The sequence below is a fragment of the Podarcis pityusensis genome, assembly GCF_964106645.2.
Source record: "Podarcis pityusensis genome assembly, chromosome: W".
Lineage (NCBI taxonomy): Eukaryota > Metazoa > Chordata > Lepidosauria > Squamata > Lacertidae > Podarcis > Podarcis pityusensis.
Window position 1 is genome coordinate 16,795,254 of NC_138045.1, and position 25,022 is coordinate 16,820,275.

Consider the following 25,022-nt stretch of genomic DNA (forward strand, 5'->3'; position numbering starts at 1 on the left):
TTTCCAAAACTTCTTTTGCAGCCATTTGGTAAGTTAAACTTTTAAAACTTTTTTGGGGGGTTTTGGATTTTGGGTTGGGGTGTTTGGAATTCAAGGACTTGGTGTTGGGGAGGGGTTTGCAAGAATCTGGAAGCTTGTGTGTTTTTTTTCCTGCATTTTTATGATTTTTTGTGACCATTGGGCCACTCTGCTGTTTTTTTAAAAAAAAAAATCCGGGTTTGAATTTCTGTGTGGTGGGTGGCTGGGGGAACAGTTGAGGAGGGGTTTGCAAGAATCTGGGAGCTTGTGTGGTTTTTTTCTGAATTTTTCTGATTTTCTGTGACCATTGGGCCACTCTGCTGTTTTTTTTAAAAAAATTCTGGATTTGAATTTCTGTGTGGTGGGTGGCTGGGGGAACAGTTGAGGAGGGGTTTGCAAGAATCTGGAAGCTTGTGTGGTTTTTTTCTGAATTTTTCTGATTTTCTGTGACCATTGGGCCACTCTGCTGTTTTTTTTAAAAAAAATTCTGGATTTGAATTTCTGTGTGGTGGGTGGCTGGGGGAACAGTTGAGGAGGGGTTTGCAAGAATCTGGAAGCTTGTGTGGTTTTTTTCTGAATTTTTCTGATTTTTATTGTTCCTTCAATTTTTGAATTTATTGTTTCTTCAGTTTTTGAAATGCTCTTTACAGTATGTGTGACTTTAAAGAGCACTTAATAAACTCTTGTTGTACCAAATTTGGCTTTGTTTGGACTTTTTTTGACCATAGGAATGCATTAATTGAATTTCAATGCATTCCTATGGGATTTCGTGCTTCGCAAGACGAAAAATTCGCTAGACGAAAAAACTAGCGGAACGAATTAATTTCGTCTTGCAAGGCACCACTGTAATTTCTCACAAGCTCGAAGCAGCCCCGGTTTTTGTTAAGGGAGAAGGCAGGGCAATGCAGCTCCGTTGACATACTTTGCTGCCAAGGGGAAAGAGAAGCCAAAACATGTTTTCTTTACCAAGCTTGGCACTGAGTGCGATGTTCAGCAAGTTATGAATTTCTTCTGGTGCCAAGCCTCTCTCTTGCGCAATCTTTTCCACAGTCTCCAAAGGACTCTGCAAAGCTCCCTGCTTCCGTGAGGCACTACAGTGGTGCCTCGCAAGACGAAAATAATCCGTTCCGCGAGTCTCTTCGTCTAGCGGTTTTTTCGTCTTGCGAAGCAATCCTATTAGCGGCTTAGCGGATTAGTGCTATTAGCGGTTTAGCGGTTTAGCAGCTATTAAAGCCTTAGCGGCTTAGCGGCTAAAAGGCTATTAGCGGCTTAGAAAAAGGGGGGGGAGCGAAAAAAATCGCAAGACTCGCAAGACTTTTTCGTCTAGCGAAGCAAGCCCATAGGGAAATTCGTCTTGCGAAGTGCATCGAAAAACGGAAAACCCTTTCGTCTAGCGGGTTTTTCGTCTTGCGAGGCATTCGTCTTGTGGGGCACCACTGTATCTTGAATTAGAAAAAAGTCAAAGTGTGATTCAAATCCATTCGAAAAACCGTCCTCATGCATGATGGCCTGTCCAATGGCTTGCTTTACCATCAATTGGCAAGGGAGCCCCATTGCGATGCCATGGCATTTGGAAAACTCTGGAATGCTGAACTTGCCTTTTGCTTTCTTGCTCCTTCGTTCAGTGGGTAGGTAGGTGTAGGTCGGGGCAAGTCGAAAGCTTCCTTGAAATTCCTCAGCCCCAGCCAGCATTGCCAATGGGCAGGATGATGAGAATTGTAGTTCAGCAACGTCTGGAGGGCCAGAGGTTACCCTCACCTGTTTCATCGGTTAGTGTGCTAAGATCTGGGCCCAAGCCCAATTCAGCTGACGGTACTTAACAAGGGCTTGCTTTACACAGAACATGAGAGCTAATACACTATTCTGCTCCAATATACAAAACAGCCCCTTCTCTAGAGAAAGCTCAAGAAAATACAAACTTCGGGGTTTGTAGATGGCTGTAAAGGCTGCTGAAAGGTTTCTAGTTCACTAGTTGGAAACAGCTTCCAGGCTAGGCAGGACCAAGGTTGCTTTGTAACTGTTCCTGTCTGCCTGCTTGCCATCGTGCATATTTGTAAACCATTTCTGCCAAAATATATACATCTGCAATAGTAGTTTCTGGAAGCAGACCCTGCGAGAGTGCACACTCCATGAAGTCCATATGAAGAGTGTTACGGAATGGAGGGGGGGCATATGAACCAAGTCTTACTCCTGAGTAAGAGACGTGGAGCCCGAGGAGATGCCCTCAAGGGAACCCTGCCACACTAGGGCTCCCCTCGCCCCGTCACAACGTTGCACCAAGCACCGCACAAAAGTCCAAAACCCCGAGAAGAAAGCGCCATTTCTGACCCCGTATCCCGATGCTATACACGATCGATGTATTTTATGATACAAATGCAAGCAAAATAAAGAATGCCGGTTACTTACCTCAGTCCGGCCGCCTGGATACACTCCTGATCCTGATCTTGATCCCAGAAGGAAGAACAGCAAAAGAGGCTTGAGCTCAGGGGTCAGCATCTTTTCTTTTGGCCTTAGGTCCACCCCCGGCCGGCCGTCCATTGTCCTCCCTGGCCGAGGCGGGTCAAAGGCCAGCTCAAGCAGGTGGGTGGCACCCGCCCAGGTGAGCCTCGCTTGGTGCCACAAACCCCACCCACCTGTGGGGAAGGGAGGGCGGATATTACCCCAACACATTCCTCCTATGTTAATCATGTATAACCCTCCCCTTTTCTGATGGAGTGGTGATGTTTAGCGAACTGTCTGCTGGGATAAGATAGGAACTTTTAAAAGTCCTTGTCACCCCGTTCTCGGGGTTCAATTCCTCTCTGAACCTGTTGCGCCATAAACTTTGGTCTCCGCTATTTGCTCCGGTTGGTGGCTGGCCTCCTTCTTTGTTCCGCAGGGACCCACGGGCTCTGAGCAGCCTCCCACCTGGATTTTTCCGTAACAACAGAAACTCGACTAACCCTCGTGAGAGAAGAAAGGTGGCTTTTGCTCCCGCTGCAATGTTGTCATCTAAATAAGCACATCTTCCTACAAGTGAATAGTAGCCACCTATCTGGGGGGAAATAAAGTGGTATGCTGAGAGACATTGTTACGGTGGAGAGCAAATCTGTGTTCAACAATCCGAACATCCAGAGACAAACCAGATGGCAGCTTTTTTTTACTGTGTCCACAGAACTCAATGAAAGCCAACCAATGTTTTTGCAGTTGCTTTCCATGGACATTTTGCAACCAAGCACAGAATTCCTTGAACCTCGGAAACGCTTCTGATTTCTGCTTGAGCATGAACACATGAATGTACCTGGAAAAAGCATCAATCAATACCATGAAGTACTTTGCTCCACCTAGAGAGGTTGCAAGTGGACCAACAAGGTCTGCGTGGACAATCTGGTAGGCTTTAGATGCCCACCTGCCAGAAACCTTCCCCTATTGAACTGTGTGTCATCATGATGGCCTTGACCGGTTGTGAGTTGTGAAGGCCGCTTCCTGCAAGGCCCTTTCCACCTGGCCTGGGGGGCAGGGCCCAGACACCAGCTCTACTAAAGAGGCTCCTGGTGAGACCAGAGGGACATCGCTCGGCCTGACAAGAAACCCAAACTATTGGATTCTTTTGCCCCATCTTTTTGTGCCTGCTAAACAGCCGTGTCATGCTTATGATAATATTTTATTCTCTTGGGAATTCTGCTGTTTTAAATGTGCATTTTATATTTGACTTTACTTAGCAATGTTGGTTTTTTTGGGGGGGGAATGCTTAAGTTTTCTTATTTTGTTTTTGTTAACTTTGTGTTAAATATGTATTCTGTAGTTGACTTCCTTTGTAATGTTTTATTCTGAAATCTTTAATATTTCAGTTTTTGGTTAACTATGTTGCTTTAACTGTATACTCTATATTTGACATTCTTCAGATTGTTTCACAAAACCTTTGGGCTGTAATAATAATAATAATAATAATAATAATAATAATAATAATAACAATAATGTTCATTGAAATGTTGTGTCCAAAGACTGCAGCCGATGGAGAGATCACCCCTCCCTCAATTTTCTTTCAGATTATTTAGATTTGGTAAATCATTCTTATTGCTATTCTTATTGTATTGATTATTATAATTGATTTATGTAGTTCTGACGGTTTAGCTGCCTTGAGCATGAAAATAGAAAGGCAGGATACAAACCTAATCTAATAAATGTGGGATGTAAACACAGGAGCAGTCAATGACAACATTCCTAGAGTGTACACGTTAGAATATGGGGAGGGATGTCTGTCCAGCAAGCAGGTAAACTTCCTGGGGACGGACTTCCTCCACATGTGACCAGAGGTGGGTTTGGCCTCACCTGTGCAGGTAAGTGATAAAAGCACAGGGCAGGCAGCCATTCTCTCTCTGCCATCTCTCTCTACCATCTTCCTTCGATGAGGAAACATCTAAGGATGCTCTCTTGGCTCCCAGCCAAGAGAGGAGATAAGGGCTATCTTCGTATAAGATAGATTCTGAGTGTATGTAACCTTTTAAAGCTGTCTGCCTTCTGGGATCATATTGTGAACAGAATGTGAGTAAACTCTTTTATACTTTTATAAAGACTGTGTCGTGTCTTGTATTTTAAGAGGGAACAAAAGGGGAAATTACCAGAGTAATTATTATAAAGGTTCTAGCGAACCTGTGCAGACGTTACCGTTGCGAATTTTAAGGGGAATGTCTATAAACTCTGCTGATATTTTGGGAACTTGTTAGCACAAGTTGGATTAGGATATAATCTCACAATATATCCTCTCCTCCACCCCTGAACATTCCCACAAAGGGTTGGTGGCCCCAGTATTGCATGTTTCTGCGTATTTTTGAAGGATTGCATTGGATTGTGATTTTAAGTTGAGTAGTATTTTTCTGAGTTAACTTCCTGGTAAACACATGGTCCTTTGTTCCATTGTGCAGTGGGGATTAAGCAACACCCCCCCCCTTCCCTCAGAGTTCACAGTGACCCAAGGCAGTGAAGAATTGTTTTGTATTTTGAGATTTTTGAGATTTTGATTTTAAAATTTTGAAATTTTGAAGAATTTTCAAATTTTGGATTTTGAGATGGCTAGAGCAGCTTTTGATAGTGATGCAAAGCTAGGAATGCCTGTGCTGAATGAACACAATTTCATACACTGGAAACAGCGCTTGATAGCATGTTTAGATTATAAGCACATTTTGGAAGCTTTAAACCCTCAACCTACGGGATCGTCTGAGGAAGCTTTAGCAAAGATAAGTGCTTGGAAACGCATGAACAGCGAAGCTAGACACATAATTTTGAGTGGACTTCGTGATGAGCAGCCATCATTAATAAATAGTACAGATGATGCGTCTCAAATTTTAAGAGATACTGAGCGCGTGTATGGAGAATCATTTTTTTTTTAAAAATGATATTTTTTAAAGTTTCAAAAAAAGGTTACATAGATAAGAATAAAAAAATAGAGAAAAGAAAAATACAAAATACAAAAGAAAACAATTAAAAACAATTCCATCTTTTCATCACTTATCTTTCATTTACTTGTTTCCCAGACCTCCTCATGCCTCCCTTTTTTGTATTCCAGTTCAATTTATTAGTTCAGCAATTCCATTCCCTCCTTATTTTATCCTGATCTTTAATCTTAATATATTATAGCATTGAGTTTTTACGTATTGAAAATCCAATTTTTCCATATTCTTTTATACCATTACAGCTAGAAACCACTTAACTTCAATCCAACATCATTCTAACATTCATTAATTTTACAATATTTCTGTAAATAGTCTTTAAATTTCTTCCAATCTTCTTCCACCGACTCTTCTCCCTGGTCTCGGATTCTGCCAGTCATTTCCGCCAATTCCATGTAGTCCATCATTTTCATCTGCCATTCTTCCAGTGTGGGTAGGTCTTGTGTCTTCCAATGCTTTGCAATAAGTATTCTTGCTGCTGTTGTAGCATACATAAAGAAAGTTCTATCCTTCTTTAACACCAATTGGCCGACTATGCCCAGGAGGAAGGCCTCTGGTTTCTTCAAGAAGGTATATTTAAATACCTTTTTTAATTCATTATAAATCATCTCCCAGAAAACCTTAATCCTTGGGCACGTCCACCAAAGGTGAAAGAATGTACCTTCAGTTTCTTTACATTTCCAACATTTGTTATCGGGCAAATGGTAGATTTTTGCAAGCTTGACTAGGGTCATGTACCACCTGTATATCATTTTCATAATATTCTCTCTTAAGGCATTACATGCCGTAAACTTCATACCTGTGGTCCACAACTGTTCCCAGTCAGCCATCATTATGTTATGTCCAACATCTTGTGCCCATTTAATCATAGCAGATTTCACCGTTTCATCCTGAGTGTTCCATTTCAACAGCAAGTTATACATCTTTGACAAAATCTTAGTTTTGGGTTCTAACAGTTCTGTTTCTAATTTTGATTTTTCCACCTGGAAGCCGATTTTCTTGTCCAAATTGTATGCCTCCATTATCTGATAATAATGAAGCCAGTCTCGCACTTTGTTTTTTAGTTTTTCAAAACTCTGCAGTTTCAATCTATCTCCATCTTGTTCTAAAATTTCCCAATATTTCGGCCATTTGACCTCCATATTGAGCTTTTTCAGAGCTTTTGCTTCCATCGGAGACAGCCACCTTGGGGTTTTATTTTCCAATAAGTCCTTATATCTTATCCAAACATTAAACAAAGCTTTCCTGACAATATGATTTTTAAATGCTTTATGTGCTTTGACCTTATCATACCACAGATATAAGAAAAATCCTTCCAGTAGCACCTTTAAGACCAACTAAGTTAGTTCTTGGTATGAGCTTTCGTGTGCAAGCACACTTCTTCAGATACACGGTGTGTATCTGAAGAAGTGTGCTTGCACACGAAAGCTCATACCAAGAACTAACTTAGTTGGTCTTAAAGGTGCTACTGGAAGGATTTTTCTTATTTTGACTATGGCAGACCAACACGGCTACCTATCTGTAACTGATACCACAGATATGCATGCCATCCAAATACATTGTTAAAACCTTCTAGATCCAAAATGTCAGTGTTTTCAAGAAGCAGCCATTCTTTCAACCAGCAAAAAGCTGCTGATTCATAATAAAGTTTTAAGTCTGGCAGGGCAAATCCACCTCTTTCCTTTGCATCTGTTAGTATTTTAAATTTTATTCTAGGCTTCTTGCCCTGCCAGACAAATCTAGAAATATCTCTCTGCCACCTCTTGAAACAGTCCATTTTGTCCACAATTTGCAATGTTTGAAACAAAAACAACATTCTAGGCAATACATTCATTTTTACCGCAGCAATACGACCCAGCAGTGAAAGCTTCAAATTCGACCAAATTTCTAAATCTTTTTTCACTTCAGCCCAACATTTTTCATAGTTATCTTTAAATAAATTCCCATTTTTTGCTGTCATGTTAATCCCCAGGTATTTCACTTTGTTAACCACTGTTAAGCCTGTCTCATTCTGAAACCTCTCTCTCTCCATTGGTGTTAAATTTTTCTCTAAAACCTTGGTTTTTAACTTATTCAGTTTAAATCCTGCAACTTGACCAAATTCTTGAATCAGTTCTAAAACCCTTTTGGTACTAGATTCTGGCTCCTGTAATGTCAATACTAAGTCATCTGCAAATGCTCTCAATTTGTACTGTTTGGCTCCGACCTGTATACCTTTAACCAACTGGTCCCTTCTTATCATATTCAGCAGAACCTCCAGGACCGATATAAAAAGCAATGGGGAGATTGGGCAACCTTGTCGTGTCCCTTTTTCTATCTTAAATTCTTCCGTCACCACATTATTTACAATTAATTTAGCCTTTTGTTCAGAATATATTGCACTTATACCACTTTCAAAACCTTGGCCTACCCCCATACCCTGTAGGTTTTTCTTCATAAAAGTCCAAGAAATATTGTTAAAAGCTTTCTCCGCGTCCACAAATATTAAAACTGCCTTAGTATTTATATTCACTTGTAGTTTTTCTAAAATATTAATTATGTTTCTCATATTATCAGATAGATGTCTTCCTGGGAGAAAGCCTGCTTGGTCCTTATGTATCTCTTCCACTAACACTCTTTTTAATCTTTTAGCCAAAATATCTGCAAAAATTTTGTAATCCACATTAAGCAATGATATGGGGCGATAGTTCTTAAGCTGCGTCTTTTCAGTCTCTATTTTCAGTACAAGTGTGATACATGCTTCTTTCCACGACTCTGGTGCCCTTTTCCCCTCCATTATTTCATTACAGACCTCTTTCAAAGGTTGTACTAGCCATTCTTTTAAGGATCTGTAGTATCTAGAAGTCAGTCCATCCGGTCCTGGAGATTTACCCAATTGCATATTCTGAATGGCACCTTCTATCTCCTGTTCAGTTATTTTGTAATTCAGCATTAATTTATTTTCTTGAGAGATTTTTTGTAATCCATTTGTTTTCAAAAATCGATCTACGTCAGTTTCTTTCTGTGGCCCTTGTGTATATAGTTGTTTAAAGTACCTCTGGAAACAATTTCTAATATCAGCTGGGTTCTGTATATTCCTTCCTTCCACTTCTAAATTTGTAACTGTATTTAATTTTTGTCTTTTTTTCATTTGCCAAGCCAACAATTTCCCACATTTATTAGCCGACTCGAATGTCTTTTGTCTCATTTGTTTAATTTTCCATTCTATCTCCTGATTCATCATTTTCATATATTGCACTTGATATAACTTTATTTCTCTCAAAATCTCTTGAGACTTTGGTTTTGCTCTCAATCTTTTTTCACTTTCCTTTATTTTCTCCAAAATTTTATCCTTCTTCTCATTTTGGATTCTCTTCTTTAATGCATTCTGTTGTATCAGGAACCCTCTCATAACCGCTTTACTTGCGTCCCAGATTACTCTTTTTTCCACATTGGTGCTCATATTTATCTCAAAATAGTCTCTCAAGGTTTTTTGGGCCTTCTTAAGCACTTCTTCATCTCTAAATAAGGTGTCATTCATCTTCCATCTAAAGGAGCCAGTTGGTGTTAGTTTCATTTCCATCTTAACAGCATTATGGTCGGAGCAGGTTTTTGGGCAGATTTCCACTTTTCTTGTCTTTGGTGCCATTCCTCTAGTTACCCATATTTGGTCAATTCTTGTCCATGTCATTTTGGCTTCAGAAAAGAAGGTTCCTTCTTTAGCCATGGGGTTCCTTGTTCTCCAAATATCGACTAAGTCCAAGTTGTCTGTCATCTCAAAAAAAGTTTTCGGTAGTCTACCATCCTTAGTGACTACCTGTCTTTGTGCCTTGTCCATATGTGTAGATACCACTCCATTCATGTCTCCCATCAAAATCATATTATATTCCAAATAGTCCATCAGGGTCTCATGCAACTTTTTAAAAAATTCGGATTTCCCCTCATTTGGTGCATAAATTCCTACTATCAAGAATTTTTCTCCTTGTGTTTGAATTTCAATTGCCACAAATCTTCCTTGGTCATCTTTAAAAATAAATTTCGGTAATAATCTGTCCTTTGCATAAATCACTACCCCTCTTTTTTTAACCTTGTCCGATGAGATAAACTCCTGACCAAGTCTTTTATTAATCAATAATTTCCTGTGTAACCTTGTTATATGTGTTTCTTGTAGACAAATCAAGTCCAATTGTTCCTTTTTTAATAAATGGAACACAGATCTCCTTTTCTGAGGGGAGTTCAGACCATTACAATTCCAACTTAGTAGTTGCAGAGCCATGATGTAGCTACTTTGCTTCTCCTCCAACAGCACCCAGTGCCTGTTCCTGTTCTGTCGGTGGTATCACCTTCTTCAGACGGTCTTTTAGTTCCGGAGGTAAATCTGGTGTGTCTAGGGTTTCTCTTACAAGTGCTCTTAGCTCTCCTGTAACTTTCTTTTGCAGGTCTTCTCCGTGGTCTCTCCAAAATTTATCTTTGTCGTCCTCTGATCTTATTTTTATCTTCTTCCCTTTATAACTGAAGGATAGGCCTTGGGGGAATTCCCACCTGAAAATGATTCCGTTACTTCTCAACAGGTCAACCAAGTCTCTATAATTGGACCTAAGGTCCAAAAGATGTTTCGGAATATCCTTAAATATCTCCACTTTTGACTGATGTATTTCCAAAGTCTTCTGGAAGTGCAGACTCAAGATTTTGTCTCTCTCCTCTTTTGATCGGAGGGTGATCAAACAGTCTCTCACCCTGTTCTTCCTCCCTCCTTTTCCAAGCCTAAAAGCACTCACTATCTTGAAACTATCCTTCCCCAAATCTGGGTTCCAAAAGTCTGCAAATTCCTGCGTAAGAAATTCAATCAAATTGTCTTTCTCCAATTCAGGTACAGCCCTGACCCTTAAATTCGCTTGTTTCTCCTTCAACTCAATCATAGACAGTATTGACTTATGGTCTTCCAGTTGTTTATGTAACGGTGGTATCTTCTCTTCCACAACAGTGGCTGTAGCAGTTGCAATTTCCTTAGCCTCTTCGGCTGTCTTTCGTGTCGAAGTGGATTCCTGCAGTAATTTCTGAATAGTTTCTGTATTGGTATTTACCTTCTGTCCCAAATTATTAATACTTGTGGTGTTTTGATCAATTTTACCCGATGCCTTGGCTACTTGTTTACTCATTTTCTCCAAAGATTCATTAATTTTGCCTAGTGCCTGGGCCAGGGCATCGTCAGCTGCCATACCTTTGGGTTTAGGTTGTGCCGATGAGGTTGCTGTTGTTAAACCAGCAGGGCCAGATGTCGAAGCCCTTCTTTGCAGCCCACCGTCTGTGCGAAATACTCTGCCAGACCTCGTTGCTTGTAACAAATCTATTTTCTCTTTCCCATCTGCCATAACCCTCAAGATATAGCCCAAGGTCAATCTCACGATCAGAGTCAGAGTTGTTTTGAAGTGGAAAATTCCCTTAGGCCAACTGTAGTTGTAACAGTTTCAAACTTCCTCTAGGGGGACACAGTAACAGTCAAAAATGTCTTAAAGTAATTAACTTCTCCCTTTCGCCCCCCAATTCACCAAAAGGACAACAGTTTCTATCTCAGTTGTTTCCTGTTACTTTAAAACCAGGAGATGCCTGTCAGCAATCTTGTATCTTAGTTGTATCTCAGATGCAGAGTTAACTGTCAAAAAGTACTTTCAGCAACAGCGGAATTCTCAATACGGCTTCTTACTGTCTCTGGGAACCCGTTCCAGGGTTTTAAGCGGTGGATTTTAGCTCCTCTTTCTCTCTTTTTTGCAGGGAAATAACGTTCAAACCTTCTCCCCCCTCCTCCCTTGCAATCAAGGGGGGAAAATCACTGTTTTGATGCTCGAATTATAATCCTTTACCAGCGTCTTTTAAAGCTTCCGCTTTCAAGTTCATTGCTTTACTCCATTTACAAGAACGGAAGGCAGACTTCCTGTTTATGCCTCTCTGCTTCGGTGCCGAATTATTCATAAAATTTGTAAAGTTCCCTTAATTCCGAAATTAGCCTACTCACGGATCGTTGTTTTACAGCCAAATTGTCCCAGGAAAAAGGCAGCGCTCTCCGGCAACAGCTGCACGGCTTCACTCCACGGAAGAAGCAGACGACTCACAGCACCGCGCCACTTCCCCGCTCCGCTCCGGAGCCCGTTGCCGGGCTCCTTTGCCAATTGGGGGGGCGCAAACGGTGCCCGCCGAGTCCCACGGTCACAGGCTTCACCAGCCTGTGATTTTTGAAGGGTCCCCGCTGCGCCGTAGCGGTACAGACCCGATTTCCGTAGAGCCGGTTCCCTCCAAGTCAGAGAGAATCCGCCATTACCGATGGCGCCACCCCGGAAGTCCTAGCATAAACTGCTTCAGAAACTTGGTGTGTAAATTAACCAGATTGAGGATGAATTCAAAAGAGGAATTCACAGAGCACATCAACAAGTTTACTGAGATTATTCAAAGAATTGATCTGACTCCCAGAGCTTTTGATAAAGATACAAAGATAGCATTTTTGTTATCATCACTTGGACCACGTTTTAGCGCATTTGTAAGTTTGATGGACCATAGACAAGGTTTGACTTTTAAGGACTTGATTGGTTATTTAAAAGAAGAATGCAGAGATAGAGCTGAATCTCCAGTGAGAAATACTAGAAGCAAGGACAGTAGTTATGCATCTAGGCAATTTACAAAGTCGAAAGAGATGCCTAAGAAGGTGATTTGTTTCAATTGTAACAAAGACGGACACATTGCAAAGAATTGCAGGGCTCCTAAAGCAAAGAAACCCCACTCCTTTCAGCCAAAAGGGGAAAAGAAGGGGAAATGTGAATGCACATGGTTACTGCAAGAAAGGAATTTAGCTGTCCAGAATCGTGAAAATAAACGTAATAAATGGATTTTAGATTCAGGTGCCAGTTCGCACTTTTCATATAAAAAGGACTATTTTAATGAGATAAATGAGATAAATGATGAAAAAGGATCTGAAATTGAGGTTGCAGATGGCAACATTGTTAAAGCAAAAGGTGCAGGTTCCATGAGTCTGAAATGCAATATAAACAATGAATGCATTGAGAACACAATCTCTAGAGTTTTATACGTACCAGAGCTGAGCTGCAATTTAATCAGCGTGTCCACTTTGGACAAGAAAGGTTTCCAGATCACATTTGGAAATGGAGAATGCAAGGTGACTAAAAATGGCAAAGTGGTTGCTCAAGCAAAGCTAATAAATGGTGTATATGAGCTTGATCGTTCGGAGAACCAGTCTGCAAAAGTGGCACATTCCAGCCAGAAGGATGAAGCTGACCTGGACCTATGGCACAGAAGGCTTGGACACAGAGATACCAACGTCATTCTGGATCTACAGAAAAGAGATCTTGTAAGAGGTTTGCAGGTAATGCAGAGCAACAAAGCTCCAGCAAAGTGCGTAAGCTGTATTGCTGAGAAGGCTGTAAAACCTTCATTTCCACGGACTTCCGGAGGCGGCACCAGCGGTTGATGGCGGATTTCCTCGACTAGAGGAAATCAGCGCCACGAAAATAGGGTCGAATCCCGTTTCGGCGCAGCGGGAGACCCTCAAAAATCACAGGCGGGGGAAGCCTGTGAGCCTGGGACCCAGCGGGCACATTTGGCGCCCCCCCAACCCAGTAAGAAGCCCGGCAACGGGCTTGGAAGCGGAGCGGGGGAGAGCGCTGTGCTGTGGGCTGTCTGCTCCTTCGTGGTGTGAAGCCGCAAGCTGTTGACCGGAGAGCGCTGCCTTTTTTCCTTGAAATTCGGACTTGAAATCAACGATCCGTGAGTAGGATATAATTTAATTGGAACTGTACAAATTGAAATTTGGCCGAAAACGGAAAGAGGTATAAAAGGAAGTCTGCCTCTTTCCTTGTAGATAAAATAAAGCATTGAACTTGAAAGCGGAAGCATTGGAAAAGCACGTATTGTGGACTTTAATCCAACCATCCAACCTGGACTTTTCCCTACTTAAACTGAGGGGAAAGGGGGGGGAAATTGTGGATGTGATTTCTTCATAAAGAAGTGGAATAGAAGGGATTAAACCATCATTCAATTCCCTGGGAAAGGATCTCCAGAGGTAACTGAGGAAAGAAAGAGAGGTACTGTCTTGCAATATATTTTGACAGCTAGTCCTGCACAGGAAATAAAAGTCTGACATACTATATGAATATATATCTCCTGGTCCTAAGTTAATATTTTGTATAGACTGTTTTCTTCCTGAATAAACTGGAGGGGCTTAAAAAGAAACTAAAGTATCCAAGAACTTTTATGACTGTTACAGTGTCCCCCTAGTGGAATTTGGAATTGTTACAACTTGTTATAATTGAAACTGTAGCTGGCTTGAGGAATTCTCACACTGCTTGGCTGGAAATTTCCACTGTTTGATTTTAACTACGTGACTGACCTTGAGCATTATCTAAAGGAATGGCAGATGGGAAAGAGAAAGCGGATGCATCGACTACAAGGTCGGGAAGGCCTATTCGCACAGAAGAAGGATTACAAAGGAGATTTTCGGCCTCAGGCCCTTCTGGAACCTCAACAACAGCCTCATTGGCACAACTAAAAGTAAAAGGTACGACAAGTGATGATGCCTTTGCTCAAGTTTTGGCCAAGGTCAATGAATTTTTAAACAGAATAAGTCAACAAGTAGCAGAGGCATGTGACAAGATTGATCAAAATACAATAAGTATCAATCAAAATACTGCAAGTATAAATAATTTGGGCCAGAAAGTAAACACTAACACAGAGACTATTCAGAAATTACTAGAGGAATCGGCCTCAATACGTCAGATTGCTGAGGAGGCTAAAGAAATTGCTACAACTTCTGCTACAGAGGTTAAGGAGGTTCAAGAGGAATTACCAACACTGCACAAACAACTGGAAGACCATAAATTGACTCTGTCTATGATAGATTTGAAGGAAAAGCAAGTGAATCTGCGGGTCAGATCGGTACCTGAGGTGGAAAAGGACAACCTAGCTGAATTTCTCACGCAGGAATTTTTGGAATTTTGGGTTCCAGAATTGGCAAAAGACAGTTTCAAAATAGTAAATGCTTTCAGACTTGGGAGAAGAGGAGAGAAGAAGGTGAGAGACTGTTTGATTACTTTTCGAACAAAAGAAGAGAGGGATAAGATTTTGGGCCTACATTTCAAGAAGACACTGGAAATCCATCGGACAAGGGTGGAAATATTTAAAGATATTCCGAAATATCTTCTGGATCTCAGATCAAAATATAAAGACTTGGTTACCCTGCTGAGAAGGAACGGTATCAACTTTAGGTGGGAACTCCCTCAAGGCCTGTCTTTTAGCTACAAAGGAAAGAAGAGGAAAATAAGATCGGAAGACGACAAAGACAAATTTTGCAGAGACCACGGAGAAGACTTACAAAAAGAACTATTTCCGGAACCAAAAGACCGTTCGAAAGAAGGGATACCACCGACGGACGAGGAACAGGCACTAGGTGCAGTAGGAGGAGAACTAAAACAATAACATCATGGCCCTGCAACTTTTAACATGGAACTGTCGGGGTTTGAATTCCCCTCAGAAAAGGAAGTCAGTATTTCATATATTAAAAAAGGAACAATTGGACCTAATTTGTCTACAAGAAACACATATAACAAGATTACACAGGAAATTGTTGATAAATAAAAAACTTGGTCAGGAATTTATTTCGTCGGACAAGGTTAAAAAGAGAGGGGTTGTGATGTACGCAAAAGACAATTTGTCACCGAAATTTGTTTTCAAAGATGACCAAGGAAGATTTGTGGCAATTGAAATTCAAACACAAGGAGAAAAATTTCTGATTGTAGGAGTCTACGCACCAAATGATGGGAAATCTGATTTTTTTAAGAAGTTGCATGAGACCCTGATGGACCATATGGACTATAATACGATTCTCATGGGAGATATGAATGGAGTGGTATCTACTTATATGGACAAGGCACAAAGACAGGTAGTCACCAAGGATGGTAGACTACCGAAAACTTTTTTTGATATGACAGACAACTTGGATTTAGTGGACATTTGGAGAATTAGAAACCCCTTGGCTAAAGAGGGAACTTTCTTTTCTGAAGCCAAAATGACCTGGACAAGAATTGACCAAATTTGGATAACTAGAGATATGGCACCAAAGACAAGAAAGGTGGAAATCTGCCCGAAAATTTGCTCCGACCACAATGCTGTTAAGATGGAAATGAGACTAACACCAACTGGCTCCTTCAGATGGAAGATGAATGACACCTTATTTAGAGATGAAGAGTTTCTTAAAAAGGCCCAAAAAACTCTGAGAGATTACTTCGAGATAAATCTTAGTTCCAATGTGGAGAAAAGAGTAATCTGGGACGCAAGTAAAGCGGTTATGAGAGGGTTCTTAATACAACAGAATGCGATAAAGAAAAGAACTCAAAATGAGAAGAAAGATAAAATAATGGACAAAATAAATGAATGTGAAAAAAGACTGAGAGTAAATCCCAAATCTCAAGAGATTTTGAGAGAATTAAAGTTATATCAAGTACAATATATGAAAATGATGAATCTGGAAATAGAATGGAAAATTAAACAAATGAGACAAAAGACTTTTGAATCGGCCAATAAATGCGGCAAATTGTTGGCATGGCAAATGAAAAAGAGACAAAAACTAAATAAGATTACGAACTTAGAAGTGGAAGGAAGGAATATACAGAACCCAGCGGAGATCAGAAGTTGTTTCCAGAAGTATTTTAAACGACTATATACTCAAGGGCCAATGAAAGAAACAGATTTAGACCAATTTTTGAAAACAAATGGATTACAAAAAATATCTCAAGAAAATAAATTAATTTTGAACCATAGAATAACTGAACAGGAAATAGAAGGTGCCATTCAAAATATGCAATTGGGTAAATCTCCAGGACCAGATGGTTTGACCTCTAGATATTACAGATCTTTAAAAGAATTGTTAATTCAACCATTGAAAGAGGTCTGCAATGAAATAATGGAGGGGAAGAGAGCACCAGAGTCGTGGAAAGAAGCATATATTACACTTGTACCAAAAACAGAGACTGAAAAGACACAACTTAAGAACTACCGCCCTATATCATTACTAAATGTGGATTACAAAATTTTTGGAGATATTTTGGCGAAGAGATTTAAAAAAGTGTTGATGGAAGAGATTCACAAAGACCAAGCGGGCTTTCTCCCAGGAAGACATTTGTCTGACAATTTGAGGAATATAATTGATATTTTGGAAAAATTAGAAGTGAATATAAACACTAAAGCAGTGTTGATATTTGTAGACGCGGAGAAAGCCTTTGACAATATTTCTTGGAATTTTATGAAGAAGAATCTACAGGGTATGGGGGTAGGCCAAGGTTTTGAAAATGGTATAAGTGCAATTTATTCAGAACGAAAGGCTAAACTAATTGTAAATAATGTTGTGACGGAAGAACTTAAAATTGAAAAAGGGACACGACAAGGTTGCCCAATTTCCCCACTTCTTTTTATTTCGGTCCTGGAGGTTTTGCTGAATATGATTAGAAGGGACCAGTTGGTTAAAGGTATACAGGACGGAATTAAACAGTACAAATTGAGAGCATTTGCAGATGACTTAGTATTGACGTTACAGGAGCCAGAATCTAGTACTAAAAGGGTTTTAGAACTGATTCAAGAATTTGGTCAAGTGGCAGGATTTAAATTGAATAAGTCAAAAACCAAGGTTTTGGAGAAAAATTTAACACCGATTGAAAGAGAGAGGTTTCAGAATGAGACAGGTTTAACAGTGGTTAAGAAAGTTAAATATTTGGGGATTAACATGACAGCAAAAAATGGGAACTTATTTAAAGATAACTATGAAAAATGCTGGTCTGAAGTGAAAAAAGATCTAGAAATTTGGTCAAATTTGAAGCTTTCACTGCTGGGCCGTACTGCTGCGATAAAAATGAATGTATTGCCTAGAATGTTGTTTTTGTTCCAAACTTTGCAGATTGTAGACAAAATGGATTGTTTCAAGAGGTGGCAGAAAGATATTTCTAAATTTGTCTGGCAGGGCAAGAAGCCCAGAATAAAATTTAAAATACTAACAGATGCAAAGGAAAGAGGTGGATTTGCCCTGCCAGACCTTAAACTTTATTATGAATCAGCAGCTTTTTGCTGGTTGAAAGAATGGCTACTCCTTGAAAACACTGACATTTTGGACTTGGAAGGTTTTAATAATGTATTTGGATGGCATGCATATCTATGGTATGATAAGGTCAAAGCACATAAAGCATTTAGAAACCACATTGTCAGGAAAGCGCTATTTAATGTTTGGTTAAGATATAAGGATTTGTTAGAAAACAAAACCCCAAGGTGGCTGTCACCAATGGAAGCGAAAGCCTTGAAAAAGGTCAATATGGAGGTCAAATGGCCGAAATATTGGGAAATTTTGGAACAAGACGGAGATAGATTGAAATTGCAGAGTTTTGAAAAACTAAAAAACAAAGTGCGAGACTGGCTTCATTATTATCAGATAATGGAGGTATTTAAATTGGACAGGAAAATTGGCTTCCAGGTGGAAAGATCCAAATTAGAAACAGAATTGTTAGAACCCAAGACTAAGAATTTGTCAAGAATGTATAACTTGCTGCTGAAATGGAATACTCAGGATGAAACGGTAAAATCGGCTATGATTAAATGGGCACAGGACGTTGGACATAACATTATGTTTGCTGACTGGGAACAGTTATGGACCACAGGTATGAAATTTACGGCATGTAATGCCTTAAGAGAGAATATTATGAAAATGATATACAGGTGGTACATAACCCCAGTCAAGCTTGCGAAAATCTATCACTTGCCCGATAACAAATGTTGGAAATGTAAAGAAACTGAAGGTACATTTTTTCACCTTTGGTGGACGTGCCCAAAGATTAAGGCTTTCTGGGAAATGATATATAATGAATTAAAAAAGGTATTTAAGTATACCTTCCCTAAGAAACCAGAGGCCTTTCTCCTGGGCATAGTCGGCCAAATGGTGTTAAAAAAGGATAGAACTTTCTTTATGTATGCAACAACAGCAGCAAGAATACTCATCGCAAAGTATTGGAAGACACAAGAACTTCCCGCGCTGGAGGAATGGCAGATGAAACTTATGGACTATATGGAATTGGCGGAAATGACTGGTAGAATCCATGACCAGGGAGAAGAGTTGATGGAGGAAGATTGGAAGAAATTCAAAGACTATCTTCAGAAACACTGCAAAATTAAAGAATGTTAGAGTGATGTTGGACTGAAAACAAGAGGTTTCCAGCTGTACAGGTTAAAGTTAATGATAGACTAAGATTAAAGATTAAGATTAAAGATGTTTAAAGAAACGGAAATTTGATATTAAGAGGGAAAATTTTAATGGTATATGATATTAAGACCAAGGATTAGGTTTAAAGAAGTTGAAGTTATATATTTTAATATCTTATCAAATTAAAGATTGGGATTAAAAAAGTGGAAAAGAAACTGCTGGACAAATAATTTGGATTGGAATACAAAAGAGGGAGGTATGAGGAAGTCCAGAAAATAAGCAACTAAAAAACGGAAATGAAACAGAGATATTGTTTTTAATTGTTATGTTTCTTGTATTTTTATTGTTGAATCTTGCTTTTGTTTTTTTTGTTTTTTGTGTTTTTGTTATATGTATTGTGTATGTTTTTCTTTTATTTCTTTGTTGTTTAAAACTTTAATAAAAATTACTTTAAAAAAAAAAAAAACCTTCATTTCCACGTTGTGCAGAACAAAGAAGCAATAAAGTGCTTGACATTGTGCACACTGACATATGTGGACCCATGAATGTTCCCTCACTGGGAAAGAATAGATATATTTTAATATTTCTGGATGACTTTTCAAGATTTTGTGTTGTATATTTCCTCAAAGAGAAGAGTGAGATAGTGGACAAGCTCCAGGAATACATTGCCATGGTCAAGAATAAGTTCCAGAGAGCTCCAGCTGTGTTAATGAGCGGCAATGGAGGTGAGTACTGCTCAAATGAAGTGCAGGCTCTCCTGGCCAAGGAAGGAATTGCACATGTAACCACAGTTCCTTACACACCACAGCAGAATGCCATAGCTGAGAGAAAGTTTAGATCCATTATGGACATGACAAGGTGCATGCTAAAGGATGCAGGTTTGCCACAGAAGCTGTGGGCCGAAGGAGTGTACACGTCGGTCTATTTGCAGAATAGACTGCCAACCAAAGGGGCAGAGCGCACACCATTTGAACTTTGGCATGGGAAAGCTCCCAATCTGTCGCACATACATGTGTTTGGAAGTCCGTGCTACTTCCACGTGCCCAAGGAACACAGACACAAGCTTGACTCCAGGGCAAAAGCGGGTATCCTGGTGGGATACGCCTCTGGAGGCAAAGGATACAGAATTATGGACTTACAGGCAGAATCCGAGACCAGGGAGAAGAGTCGGTGGAAGAAGATTGGAAGAAATTTAAAGACTATTTACAGAAACATTGTAAAATTAATGAATGTTAGAATGATGTTGGAATGAATCTATGTGATTTTAGCAAAAATGTATCAAAGATTTAAGAAAAATAGACTGTTAATTGGTGAAAAGAGGGAAAGTAAACTTATATTAAGATCAAGATAAATTTTCAGGATAAAAATTTTGAAGAGAGGGAAAGGATTTGCTGAAATGGATAATTGACTTACAATACAAAAAAGGGAGGTGTGAGGAGGTCAGGGAAACAAGCAAATGAAATATAAGTTATGGGAAGGCTCGATTTTTTTTTTGTTTTTTTTTAATTGTTTCTATTTTTCTGTTTTTTTATTGTGATGTGTTGTTTTGCTATTGTTTAATTTGGTGTTTTTTCTTTTGCCTTTTTGTAAACTTAAAACCTTAATAAATACTATTTTTTTAAAAACACAGAATTATGGACTTACAAACTGGTAAGACAAATGCATACCATGCGTTTTATTTTGATGAATATGGAAAAGTAGATACTAAGAACACTATTGTGGATTTTTCCGATGAGTCAGAAAGGACTCAAGAGTTTGTATATTTCCCTTTTGAGACCCCACAAAGTAATAATCTGCCTTCGAGTGTTACAGCGCCCCCTACAGGCGACGCACCAGAAGACGCAGAGGACCAGAACCCTGGCGGCACCAGAGACGAAGAGGAGGACTCAGATGGGGACATGCCTGCGTTGGAGGAGGATGAGGAAGCTGATGCGGTCCCAGAACCAGAGGTCAGGCGCTCGTCCAGAACCAACAGAGGTGTCCCACCATTACGACTGTCCTACTTTGCAGGGTCAGCGTTTCCACAGGAACCTTCCACTTGGGAAGAGATACAGGAGATGCCAGCTGCAGAAGCCAGTCTCTGGAGGAAGGCCGCGCAGGAGGAGATGGATGCACTGCATCAGAACAAGACCTGGACACTCACTGAGCTGCCTTCCGGTAAGAAGGCCATTGGCAGTAAATGGGTTTTCAAGGTTAAGAAGGGGTCAGAAGGAGAAGTGCAGCGCTACAAAGCTAGACTTGTAGCACAGGGATTTTCACAGCGTTTTGGTGAAGACTATGATGAAGTTTTTGCACCAACCGTGAGGTACAGCAGCGTAAGAATGCTTTTAAGCATTGCAGCCTCCAAGAAAATGAGAGTGAAACACATAGACATTGCTACCGCTTTTCTACATGGGCAGATTTCAGAGGAAATTTATATGAAACAGCCCAAAGGTTTTGTAAAACCACATGAGGCACATTTAGTGTGCAAACTCCAGAAAGGACTTTATGGACTTAAACAGGCTGCTAGAGCCTGGAACCAGAAGTTGCATAAAATGCTCACGCAACTTGGGTACAAGCAAGGCGACGCTGACAAGTGCTTGTACTGTAAGTCAAATAATGGACAATTCTCATATATCTTAGCTTTTGTTGATGATCTGATTATTGCCACAGCAAGTGAAAAAGACTATACACAGATAGTAAAACACCTTAGCAAAGAGGTGGGGGTCAAGGAACTAGGAGATGTCCAGTACTACCTCGGGATCCAGGTGGAAAGAGAAGAGGACGGCTCATTTCTTCTCAGCCAAAGACAGAAGATCCATGAGCTGATTGAGCACATGCAGATGCTGTTGGGATACTGCCAGAGAGACAAAGTCCATCATGGCCCCCAAACCGTGTCTGGACGTCCGTCGATCTCCCGTAGGCACGCAGTATCAGCAATTAGCGACATGAGCTCCAGAAATAGCCTGCCACATTCCAGAACTCAATGCACGCTCTGTCAGCAGATAATGCACAGCAAAGTCGCACTCAGGAGAGCATTATTTACAAGTTTTATTCAGCGTTGATCAGAACAAAGAAAAACATGACTGCAAGATTCTGTGGCAAACAGCAGCCCAGAATCCGAGGCAGAAGTGGAGGCTGGAGGCGGGGGTCAAGAGGCAGAGATCAGGCAGGCTGCTGAAGAAGCCAGGGGGTCTCCCCATCCTGCTGCGATCAGCTCCCCTCCCTGCTGGTCTCCCAGAACACAGAGAAATTAAGAGGAGGGAGCAAAGACAGGCAAGGTGTCAGAGTCTCAGGTTGCTTGGGAAGGACCAGGGGGAGGAGGAGACTTCAGAGAGTGGTGGGAGGGTAGCAACCTTCAGCCTTCACAACTACCTCACTGAGGCAAGACCTGTTGGGAAAGGTTTCTGTGATCACGAGGCCTGCACGGTTTGGGTTTCTTTGAATAAAGAATGTTGGCTTCTTTTGAATAAAACACCACTGACACCAGGTGTTTTTTCTTGCTGACCTCCTCCTCCTCCTCACTCCAGCTCCTGACAGCTGTCTGGCTGCTGAAGAAATGGGTGGGGTTGGACTTACTTTCTTGTACTTGGATTTGGAATGCAAAGCCTTTTCCACAGCTGTCAGCTGTTGGGATACTGCCAGGGAGACAAAGTCCATCATGGCCCCCAAGCCGCCTCCGGACGTCCATCGATCTCCCGTAGACACGCAGTATCATTCAATTAGCGACACGAGCTTCCAGAAATAGCTTGCCACAGTCCAGAGCTCATGCACGCTCTATCAGCAGATAATGCAAAGCGAAAGATGCACGCAGGAGAGCATATTTATTCAGCATTGGTCAGAACAAAGAAAACATGACTGCCAGCTTCAGTGTCTCTGGCACAGAGAGAGCGAAAGCATAGACACAACATAAACTTCCTGTGAACAGGAAATACGCAGACTCTGTGACATCAAAGCCTGCTCCCTTTTAAGGTGGAACGGAAATATCCTAACATCCTCCCCCTTTCTGTGTAACCTGTAGTACCTGTGGTTCAACCCAATTGCAACCTCTGTACATAAACCTTAAGTTGTTCTCTGTTAACAACCTTAGACAACAGATCTGCAGGAATTTCATTTCCTGGCATGTAGGACACCTGACTGAGTCCTTTCTGAATACACTCTCTTGCACGATGTAGCTTAATCTGCAAGTACTTGGTTCTTTGCTTGCAACTCTCTGAGTTCAGCAAAGCCAAACAGGATCTATTGTCTTGATACACTTGTACAGGACATTTCACAGAAACTCTGATGTCCTGAAACAGTTGCATCAACCATTCACAATCCATGAGTGAAAATGACAGAGCATTGAGTTCTGCTTCACAGGAACTTAAGCTTATTGTCGTCTGCTTCTTGCACAGCCAGTCAAACAGACAGTGGTTGTACATGTAGCATACTCCAGAAGTGCTTGTACCATCCGAGGTGTCACTTCCAAAACTTGCATCTGCAAAGATTTCAAGACCTCCAGTCTTCTGACTGGTGAACCTCAGCCTGTAGTGCATAGTCCCTTTCAAATAGCGGGCTATGCGCTTCAGAGCTTTCCAATCCTGAAAGTAGGATTGTTAGCATGTGTGCTAAGCAGGTTAGTGCTTACAGCTATGTCAGGTCTTGAGCATCTAGCAATGAAATTCAACTTGCCTAGAATGCATCTGTACAGCGTAGTGTCAGAAAACACTTCAGCAGTACTATCTACCTGGTAACCTGTCACCATCGGTAACCTGTCACCTGTTCCCACACCTTCTCTGAGCTACTAAGAACAGCAGTTCCTGTCTTAGCAAACTCATCAGCAAATCTCTTTGGAGGTCTGCCTTTGGTCGCCCTTTCAGATCTGCGTACTAGATGCAAGTCTTCTGGACTCATCTCCTCCTTCTTAGGAGGAAAGTGACCAATGGTGAACAGTGGTTCTTCCAGTTCATTGTCAGACGCATCAGATGGTCTGACTGAGGCCTTTGCGCTCTTGTAGTCTGCTGTGTCATCACTGTCACTGACATCAGCAGCAGCGCCGCCCACTGAACTGGAATCCGAACTCTGATCATCATCATCATCCTCAGCAGCTTCCTCAGCTTTCTCTGCATTATCTGCTTTCTTCACATCACCTTCATCCTCCTCTGGGTAACTCTGGAAAATTCCCACATTTCCCCCCCACTTAGGATTGTACTCAACACTTTTTGTGAACTTAATGGACTTAGAGTCAGTCATCCATACCCTGTATGCACCTTTTTCGTACCCCATGAACAAACCATGTGCCCCACGCTTCCCAAGCTTGTTGCTCTGTGGGGTGTGTACCCACATGTCAGAACCAAAGATTGTCATGTGCTTGATGTTGGGTTTCTTACCAAACATCTTCTCATAGGGGGTACAACCAATAGGTGATGACAGTCTGTGATTAAAAGTGTAAACAAAAGTTGACAGAGCCTCCCCCCAAAATTTCTCAGGGAGATTGGCATAATGCAACAATGTTTTCATTCCTTGCAGCAACGTTTGATTTGCTCGCTCCACAAGTCCATTCATCCATGACGATCTAGGCATTGACAAGTTATGCTGGATTCCCTTCTCAGTCAGGAAAGCTTCAAACTGCTGAGAAGTGAATTCCCCACCCCGATCAGTAAAGAGACAGCCGATACGCTTACTGTGAACATTCTCCAACCAAGCACAGAATGCCTTGAAGCTAGGAAACGCTTGTGATTGCTGCTCGAGCATAAACACATGAATGTACCTGGGAAAAGAATCAATTAGAACCATGAAGTACCTTGCTCCTCCCAAAGAGGGCGCAAGTGGACCAACCAGGTCTGCGTGGACTAGGTGGTAGGGTTTGGAAGCCTGCCTGCTAGACTCCTTGCCTTTTGGAGCAACCTTCACCTTGTTCTCTGCACAAGATACACATTTCATGTGAAACTTACAGGGTTTGATGTTCAAACCCTGAACCAATCCTGGCATCTTGGCCAGCGCTTGCCAAAACATGTGACAAAATCTTCTGTGTGCATCATGAATGCATCCTGCATGAAGAACTTTGTTAGTTTGTGCAACACAACAAGAATCAACATTAGACACAACAGCACCATTGTCATCATAAGTTATACAGAACAAACCATCTATAAACTTTGCATGCAAAATGTCCTCTTTGCCTTTCCTGATGACACAGACGCTCCTCTTGAAGGAAATCTCAAAGCCACACCCAGTAAGCTGTGGGACACTGAGCAAGTTATCTGCACCACCTGGAACATAAAGCACATCTTTGATGGTAGTGTGCAGACCTGCCAGTTTCACAGTCCCTTCTCCTGCAATTCGTAACATCTTTCCGTCAGCCAGGTGGATCTCACCATCTTGAGGTTTAAAGGAGATAA